Source organism: Solea solea, chromosome 11, assembly GCF_958295425.1.
Source record: "Solea solea chromosome 11, fSolSol10.1, whole genome shotgun sequence".
NCBI lineage: Eukaryota > Metazoa > Chordata > Actinopteri > Pleuronectiformes > Soleidae > Solea > Solea solea.
In genome coordinates this window covers 23,664,157-23,673,845 of record NC_081144.1, presented here as the reverse complement: position 1 = coordinate 23,673,845, position 9,689 = coordinate 23,664,157, and positions in this window count along the sequence as shown.

Below are 9,689 nucleotides of genomic sequence, written 5' to 3'. Positions count from 1 at the left end.
CAGGTTGTTGTTGTTTTGTTCCACATGCAACATATTCCACAAGATATGTTACTGTCACAGGTGCGATTGCTGCACGCCCTCTGACCCTGATTATTCTGCCCTGTATGATACAGGAATGTGACACACGATCCATCACTCCTTAACCTTGACGAAGGTCTGTTTGACCCCCCCCCCCGAAAACTGCCTGTTCTCCATAACAGTGGAAACACTTCATAAACAGCCTACAGTGTGCAAGCACAGAATGTCCACTTCCCAGTGTGAGAGCAGTGAGACGGAGACACATACAGTAGCAGGATAAGATAGGCAGGTGTACAGAAGAACACGATCCCTGCTGGCAGCGAGCGCCGTGTTCCGGACGAGGCATCTCGCAGTATTACATTCACTGGATAAGATGACTTGCGATATTATTGAGCGGAGATGGGATTTTTTTTTTTGCTGTGCTGGCCTAGTTAACATTTAGCCCCAGTTTCCACTGCACCGTGGCCAGCATGAGTCACATGAGTCAAATATTTGACTCAAGTGCTGCTCGTTAGGTGACATTTCAGAATTAGCTGCAGCACAAATATTGGTTCTTGCAGCAGTTACACATGCGAGTGGAAAAAAATTCTGATTTTAAGTAACATTTACAAAAGCAGAAGTACATGATATCCAGTTAAATGGCATCTGGGTCAATAGTTTCCTATTTCCTTCTCTTGGTGACAAGACCATGATGTTAAGTTACAGGTACAATTAAACCACTGACTGTTGAAAAGTTAAGGTTTTTTTTTTTTTGAGGTGTGGTTGAACACTCACATGAAAAGGATTCAAAAAGAAAAATACATTTCTTGTACACAGAATGTCCAGCCAATGTTTGTGACAGAAAAAACATCCTTTACACAGCCAAACACACATCCTAGATCCTTCATTTCTATACAATTCAAAGCTTTAAAATGCTAAGTCTTAATACATGCACCTTAGTACACCTTAGTTTTAGTCCAAATAACCACTTTATGTCACTGTTAAACAACATTTTCTAACTGTAAACTAACATTTGTAAATGGCTTGTGCTCCCACACCAAAGCCCATAGAGAAAATCAACGTTTTTAGTGCATGGATATACAGGTGCTGCTGGTCTACTGCTGCCATGTTTGGTAAGTTTGTGTCACTCAGGTGAATCTGAACAAAGGATTTTAAACACTAAAGTCACAAAAGAACACATTTGAACTCACTGGTGGAGGCAGAAGTGGATCCACAACTCTTGTGTGCTGTGAAGTAAAATTGATGATTTTCTCCATGGGATTTGGTGCAGGGGAGGGAACAGTTTTCAAGGTACGACAAACTTCACTTTCCAGTCAAAAAAAGGCAATTTAATGGCAAGATAAAGAGACCATGTGTAGATAGACTTAAGCTGGAACTGATTTTATTAAGTGGGCTTTTTATTAAATGGCTAAAATCAATTTGAAGTTGTGTCTCCACCAAAGTCCACAGAGAAAATCGGTGTTTTTAGCGCACAGTTATACAACAGCTGCTGGTCTACTGCTGCCATGTTTGATAAGTTCGTGCCACTTAGGTGACTCTAAATGGTTTTAAACAATAAATTGAAAATAAAAACACATTTGAACACACTGATGGACACAGCAGTGGATCAACAACTCCTGTGTGCTGTGAAGTAAAATCGCTGATTTTCTCTATGGGATTTGGTGCAGGGGAGGGAACAGTTAAGTAAAGAGAAAAGACAAACTTCACTTTCCAGTCAAAAAAGCCAATTTAATGGCAAAATAAAGACACTAATGTCATTTAAAAAAAAAAAGAAAAAAGAAAAGAAATATACAATAATAATAGTACATTTGTGTTTGAATGTCATCACAGACTTTGTACGACAGGGTCGTCCTGTCGTGCTGCAGGGTTTTCTAAAGGTCATAAATTGTTCTTTTAGTGTCATTGTGTGTGTGTGTGTGTGTGTGTCACAGTCACAGTGTGTGTGTGTGTGTGTCAGTGCAAGCAGGTGAATCACATGATGAAGTGTTTCAGGAATCCTCATGAATCATTCACCACCTTTACACAACAGCAGAGTTGTGTGGGTTTGTCAGTCGTCTGTGACCGTGTGAACCCCCCATCACACAAAACTTTTGTCCTAGTCAAATTATTTTTGACAAAGATGAATTGTCACAGGCGCAGACGTGGTTCTCATCGAGTTACAGGAACCGTCGGTGTCCAGCAGACACTGGAAATGCCTCTGTGTTGAAACTGTGATTTCCCCCCAGTGTGCAGGGTGGAGGAGGAACAGTCGAGTACAGTGTGAACAAGTGAGTGTCTTCAGCTGCCCAGAGTTAACAAAAAAGACACTAAGAGAGACAGTTTGTCCACGTGCCTCCACAGACACAGAACACTGTAAAACCTGGAATAAATGTTTTTTCTTCTGAAAGGATCGCATTTTTAAAGCACTAAATGTTAGTGGAAATGGATGAAAATTGGCATGCAAATCAGAACTGGTGAAAAATGTTATAAAATAAGCGTAATATGTAAAAGTGCTGCAAAATGGCTCAGTACTGCCCCCAAAGGTGAAACCCAGTAGGGCGAAGTATTAACTAAGTTGCACCAAATTTTACATAACGTGGTAGAAAACATGTCAGAGCCCAAGACGAACAAAAAAGTCCATTGGGACCATGGTGTAAACTCAACAGGAAGTCGGCCATTTTGAATTTGGCATCCATCTTGCCAATTTGCACATTTCGTAAACGACCTTGTCTGAGCACGATAATCATAGCAACATAAACATACGCCAATTCGTGCTCGACACATGGAAGAGGAAAAGTTAGCAAAAGGTCCCTGCAGATTCAAAAGAGTGTGGTCACGGTAGCCATCGTAATTTTAGCGAATTTCGACCATTCACCACGAAACAGGAAGTACCCCTGTAACTTCGCTGTACATTGACCGATCTGTTCGAAACTTCATACGTGACTCAAGAGACCCGACCAGAAAACATCAGGGGAAACCCGGTAGGACAAAACCTAAACTAAGTTGCAGCAAATTTCACAAAACTTGGTGGAAACATGTCATAGACCAAGACAAACAAAAAAGTCTATTGGGACCATAGTCTAAACTCAACAGGAAGTCAGCCATTTTGAATTTGGCATCCATTTAGCCAATTTGCACATTTTCAATCCCCACAAAACAGGAAATAGTCTGTAACTTTGACGTACATTGACCGATCTGCTCAAAACTTCACATGTCACTCAAGAGACCCGACCACAAAACATCAGCACATGCAAACTAAATCAAGGCCATAGCGCCACGTGATGGCTTGATGGATGTGTGGACGTGCAGGAAGAGAGAGCAGCGTCACATCTTCAAAGCCCCAGAGGTGGCGAGTGGCTCCAGCTGAAGTGTCCTTCACTGCAGGGTCAACCTTATCTCCTCTTCAGCACTGCTCTCCAGCGGACCTTCACCTCTGACCTCTCGGTGAAAGAGGGCCAGTGAAAGGAGGATCGCCCCATCAGGGATCAATAGAATATCAACAAATGGAAGAATGAGTGTGAGCTGATTTCACCGGGGAAATATATTCTGGATTTTTGTCTCCCGTTGGGTCAGGGATCTAAAACAAAGGTCAAGGGCCAACGTTGTGATGGTGATGTTGTTTGAAAGAACATATGTTTCAAGGCAAGAGATGACGTTTTAGATGGAGAGTGACGGAGCTGAACAGGGCATTAGACTGCGATTACAACTGTGATTCAATTATTAATCAATATTTCATTTTCTGTGAATATTTTCTTTTTTGCTCCAAATAACAAAAGAAATCATTAAAACTGAATCATTTTAGTTTGTATTCTGTGGTTCATTGTACATTATAATAAATATATTAATGTATCGGGTGCGTGCAATACGTGTAAAGTGTATATGCTGTTCATTTTGAGTGTTATATTAATTTTGTTGTGCCTCTAGTAGAAGACACATTTTATATAAAATAAAAGTAAATAAAAGAACAACTAAATACAAAAATAAAGTAATGTACAAATAAATAAAATAATGAATAAATACATTGAAGAAATGTATAAATCAGTGTTTTTAGATGGCTGACTTTCACTTGTGTATTTATTTAATTATTCTTTAACTCTTTTATATATTAATTTATTGATCATTTATTACAATGTAATTTATTGTTTTCCATATGAACAAGGATTCAATCTCTCAACACATTAACTGATTATGAAACTAAGCGTTGTTAGAGATGAACCATCTTATTTTGAAGGGGCACTGAATTAGTCCAACACTAGTGTGTTAGTGACCAAAACGAATGGAAAATAAGGAAATAATTGTAATTTATAAATGGAAAAGTAGAAGTAAATAGAAAAATTAGGGCCTTAAACTCAAATGACAAAGTCAACTAAGTCACACTCGATTTTAACTTAATGAATGAATGTACTTTTTAATGACTTATTCCTTGTATAACTGTGGTGCATGTTCTTACATCTAGCTAGTGATTCACATAGATACAGTGATACAGTATCAGGGCTGAGGCCACACAGCCCTACAGGAATGGAATGTGGCCCATTGTTGCAGCCGTCATTGAGCAACAATAGCTGCATCACAGACAGTGAGCGAGTCCATGCTGAGCCTCAGTGTTCGTGGAAAGCTTCAGTGTTTCCCGCTGAGCTCATTTAACAAACCTGGTGGAATCAGGTCGCCTGTTCAGCTCATCAATGAATGAATGAAGCTTCTCCAACAGCAAACGGCAATCATGTAATGACAGCGACGCCGAGGGGGAAGAAGAAGAACGTGAGGAGCCGAGGTGGCAGCTAATGTTTATTTCACTGACATTAATAAATATATGGAAACCCGTGGATTCTGAGAGTCGGGGAGTGTTTCTTGTTCTCTTGAGCATGCTTTGTTGTTCGGTCCATAAAAATTTCAAATCTTGAAATGACAACGTCCTCAAATGTCTTGTTTTGTCCACAAACATACAAAGATTTTCAGCTTAGTATCACAGAGGAGCAGAAAAAAGGTCATAAATTCACATTTAAAAGCTTTTTTGGCGATAAACCCTTCAATTAATAAATCAGTTATTTAAATGTAATGTCAAATAAATGCTTTATGTCACTGTTTGTCAGCCTCGTCTGACCAGAAACTTAAATCTGTAACACTTTGTAAACCGTTCACTCTTTGCACCAAATCCCATTAAGAAAACTAGTGTTTTTAAAGTCACAGCACAGGAGCTGTCGATCCACTTCTGCTTCCATCGGCCACTTCAAATGTGCTATTTTGTGTATTCTCAGTTCATATTTACCTTATTTACCTAAGTGACACAAACTTACCCCGTGTGGCAGCAGTAGACCAGCAGCTCCTGTGTTTTGCTCATTTTCTCTATGGGGTTTGGTGTGGGAGAATGTGCGCTTTACAAACTGCAGAAAAAGAAAAGGTCTCATAGTGAAACGAGGCAGAAAACACACTCTAAAGATAGACTACAGCAGGCATGATTGGCACAGTATGGTGGACTCTTTTGTGTCAGTCGCACAAAGGCTTTTCATTCTCCCGCAAATCCTTCACATTGTACCTTTAATGACAGGTCTGCATGACCTGCATGTTGTGTTGAATACAGAAACCCTGTGTGGGTGTGTTGCTGTACACACACACACACAATAGTATTCTATTATAGTCACACATTGTCATGGTGCGAGTCAAACACAATATGAAAAATTCTTTCCTAGTGTTTAAATGAAGCGTTGTGATTATCCTGTTCAATGAATTAAAAAGGCATAAAATAGATTCTAATCTGGAGTTTTGGTTCCACATGCGTCACATTGGGGAAGAGGTTGCAGTGACACACGGCTGACATTTGCGGAACAGCGGTAACGTCCTCGCCAATGAGAGGCCTTCTGCCAGAGCCCGGTTTGAGGAAGTGACTCTAAATTTGTGGAAAGGGAACTGGAAACTGGTTGTCAATGAGGGGGGATTTCTTTCAATCCATAGATTCCATCTATTCAAAAATCATGTGTTTGCCAGACTGCGAAGAAGGAAGTGAGTTAGTGCTGTCATGATAATCACATCGAGGTCACGTCTGTTTTATGGCAGGGAAAACACAGGTGGATCAACAACTGGTGTTTGTTTGAAAACACCATCGTCATCAGGTCAAGGACACACACACACACACACACACACACGGAGACATAACGATGCTGCGAGGACAAAATGTTCACAAAAATAAAAAAATAAAATACATTTTTATTTTGCCTGCGAGTATGTAAACACACATTTATAGAAAAGCGGCGATGCAGAAGGGTCATGGGAGATGTTGTTTTGGGTCAAATTTGGAGAATTCTCCCAGCGTTTTAGTGAAGATAAATAATATAACATAATAATAAATAATAAATAATAAATGCAGTTTTAATAAAGTAAAGAAACTCTTCTCTTGGAAAGGATTTTGTTTGTCTTTACAAATATGGGTTCTAAAGTCACTACATTACACTCAAATTAGCTCTTTATTTGTGTCAAATGGCTCCCCATAGAGAAAGTTGTTGCCAGTAGGTGGCGCAATGGATTGGTGCATTAAAAATTACATGAAAAAGAACAGACGGCTATTTCTTACAACATACTTAAGGCCACTACCGTGGTTGCCGCAGTAACCCGCATACAGTTTGGGAGTCTGGCTAGTGGGAACACAAAATGTGTTTTTAACTAGAATTCTTGCATTTTTGTGTTTTTTGTGACAAGGCCCTCAAAAGTCGTGTTCCTGCCACGTGAAACGGTTTGGTTCGGTTTGGTCTGCATTTTTTTTGGCTTTTCCATTAGTAGAGTTTAAACCAAACGGTACATCACCATGCTACGACGCCATGCTACGTCAACACGCTACGCTGCAACGCTACGTCGCCGGGCTATGGGGCTGCGCTCAGATTGCTCAGTCGAAACACAAGCCTGACTGAGGGCTTTTCTATTCCAAACTGTATCGTTTGCCGTCTTTAAAAAAGTGGGTCCCCAAAATAGAAGGTTTGGGAAACGCTGGTGTGATTTTACAGAAGTGGTTAAGTGTTTCCCCGTCACTCATTTCTAAATATAAAAATCTATTTTTCCCTCCTTCCATATGTTAAATAAAGCTTCAAATCCATGATGCTTAAATTGCATGTTTTTTTTTTTTTTTTAACATTTCTGGAAGTGAGGTTTGTGAACGACTGCTCAGTTTAAACTTTTTTTTTTTAACCATCAGAGAAAAACAAAAACAGATATTACAGCGAAACTGGAGAGTGAAACACCTGCAGAGTGAAAATAGACTTCTGCTGAAAGCACAACTAAGAGTTTCCACTTTACAAAACTGAACCAAGTGAAATGGGGGGCGGGAGGGAGGGAGGGAGGGAGGAGGGGGGAGTGAAAACAGAAACAGAGATGAGTCGGGGAAAAAAAGCAGGAATAGAGAAGTGGAGCTTCAATTTCACGCCTTTTAATGCCCACAAACGACATGAGAGTCCACTTAAACATCATAAAAACACACACACACACACACACACACAGAGGATGTGACTCACACACCAGTATGAAAACAACACACACACTCTTCTGTTTGTGAGTCACAGAGCAGGTGTGAAAGTAAAGCACCGAAGAACTCAGCCACGTGAAAAGGATAACAAAACATGAAACAAAGGCCACAGGTTACACAAGTGAGTAACGTACCTGTGTGTGTGTGTGTGTGTGTGTGTGTGTGGGTGGGGTGTGAGAAGAGAAGGGAGAGTTTTGGGTGCGGCACATTTTTGGGCGATTTGGACGCACACACACACACACACACACACACTCTGTGAAATAATACCAAAAACAAACACTGCTCCACCTGCACTCGTCATATCAGGATTAACTTTTGTTTTTTTTATTTAAAACCATAGCCGTTACACGCCATTACTAGACAGCCATCGCTCCTAGAAATCTACGACGGACACGTTTGTTGACACGTTTGCTTCCTGATCATCATCGCGCTGATTGGTTGCTTGTAGGTCTGTCCAACTGCGTCCAAACTGTGATGAAACGTACTCACACTTTTGTCAACAGTGTTGGGGGTGGGACGAAGAGGGAAGAGAACCAATCAGAAGATGTAACTTATAACTTGATACAATTGTTGTATTTATGCTCCTGTTCTCTCTCTTCTGTCTCTACCTCAACCCCCCCCCCCCCCTTGTCCTTCTCCCCCCCCCCTTTCTGTCCTCCACCTCTCCTCTGTCCCCCATTTTTCCTTTCACCCCAACCTGTCTTGGCACATGGCCGCACATCTTTGAGTCTGGTTCTGCCTCATTGTGTGAACTGTTGGGTTTCTCTGCTCTCACATTAAAGTCAGAATTCAGACTTTTCTCGGGCCATGTGTAAAAAAAAAAAGGAAAAATTAAAGAATGGAAGAAAGAAAAAAACCCAGCATGAATTGTGACTCTAATCTCAGAATTCATACTGTTGAATTTTTCTTTCTTTCTTTCTTATGCTCTTCCATACAATAACAGTCATGATTATGTGAACGTCACATTCTGGAGTACGGGGTCATATACTGCAGATACAGAGGAACGTGGGCAAAATGAGTTATTTTTACCCTGAAGAGATGATGGAAGTAAATGTTTAACAGCAGGTAAAATAACGTATGTACAACAAAGCAGGTGATAAGAAGATGAGAACGCGACATGCAGAACAGGTTTCATGAGACGCTGGGAAACTCTTTTCAGAGAAATAATTTGACACTGAGGCAGAAAAACAAGAATGAATCACCGAACATGACACACTGCAGCTCTAATGTTTATTTAACCAGGAAAAATGTCCCGTGGACATTAAAGACCAGAGAACAGAGACCAGAGACCAGGGGGGAAAACAAAGACGATTTCAGTTTCTGCTGAAAGAGCCAAACCGAAAACAGAGACATCTGCGGGAATTCACCTCCACGTCTTTCACTCTGACTTTCAAAGCATTCATAATGATGTTCACTCAGTCATCGCCAAGTCCGTCTGCAGCTCAAACACACAGATGACCTTCAGTTACAGTGGTTACATTTAAAACAGAGAGACAAGCAAAGAAAAGAGCTTTTACTGTCCTGCTGTTCTGGAGATGTGATGGAGTCATGAGTCATGAATAAAGTAAAAGGCTGCATTTACTCTGTGGTTTTTATTTTATTTTTTCTCTTTGAAATCTGCATTGACGTTGGGAAAGAAACACACAAGGTGGGCGTGGCTACTGATTATTGTGATTTATTTATCTAAGGAAAGGGACAATGCATATATAAATATGCCAGGTTGTAGCCCAGCTAGGCTAATTTTCACCTGTAATCCATTGCATAAGTGCATTGTTGCATAATTGCCACACACACACACACACACACACACACACATCAACCACAGTTTCAGCTGCTTTCCAAATGCCACTGGAGCCAATCCCAGCCAGCTGACAGAGGATGAAAGGCGGGGTCAAACCCTGGACAGGTCCATCGCACGGCCAACATACACCAGACCCAAGAAAATGCACTAACTGTTCTACAAAAGTGTAGTAATCTATGTTGCTTTACTGAATTATTATTTGTTAAATAACACATCAGCAGTGTGAGTATGAGTGTGTTTTTAGTCCCATTAAAGTCCAAAAATCAGGTTGAAATGTAGTTTTCACTCATAAATGTCTGTGTTTTTGTAAAATGTCCCAAATCTCTTATGTGTGCTGATTATTCTTCTTGTTGTTGTTGATGACGATGAAACTTAAGAAAATAT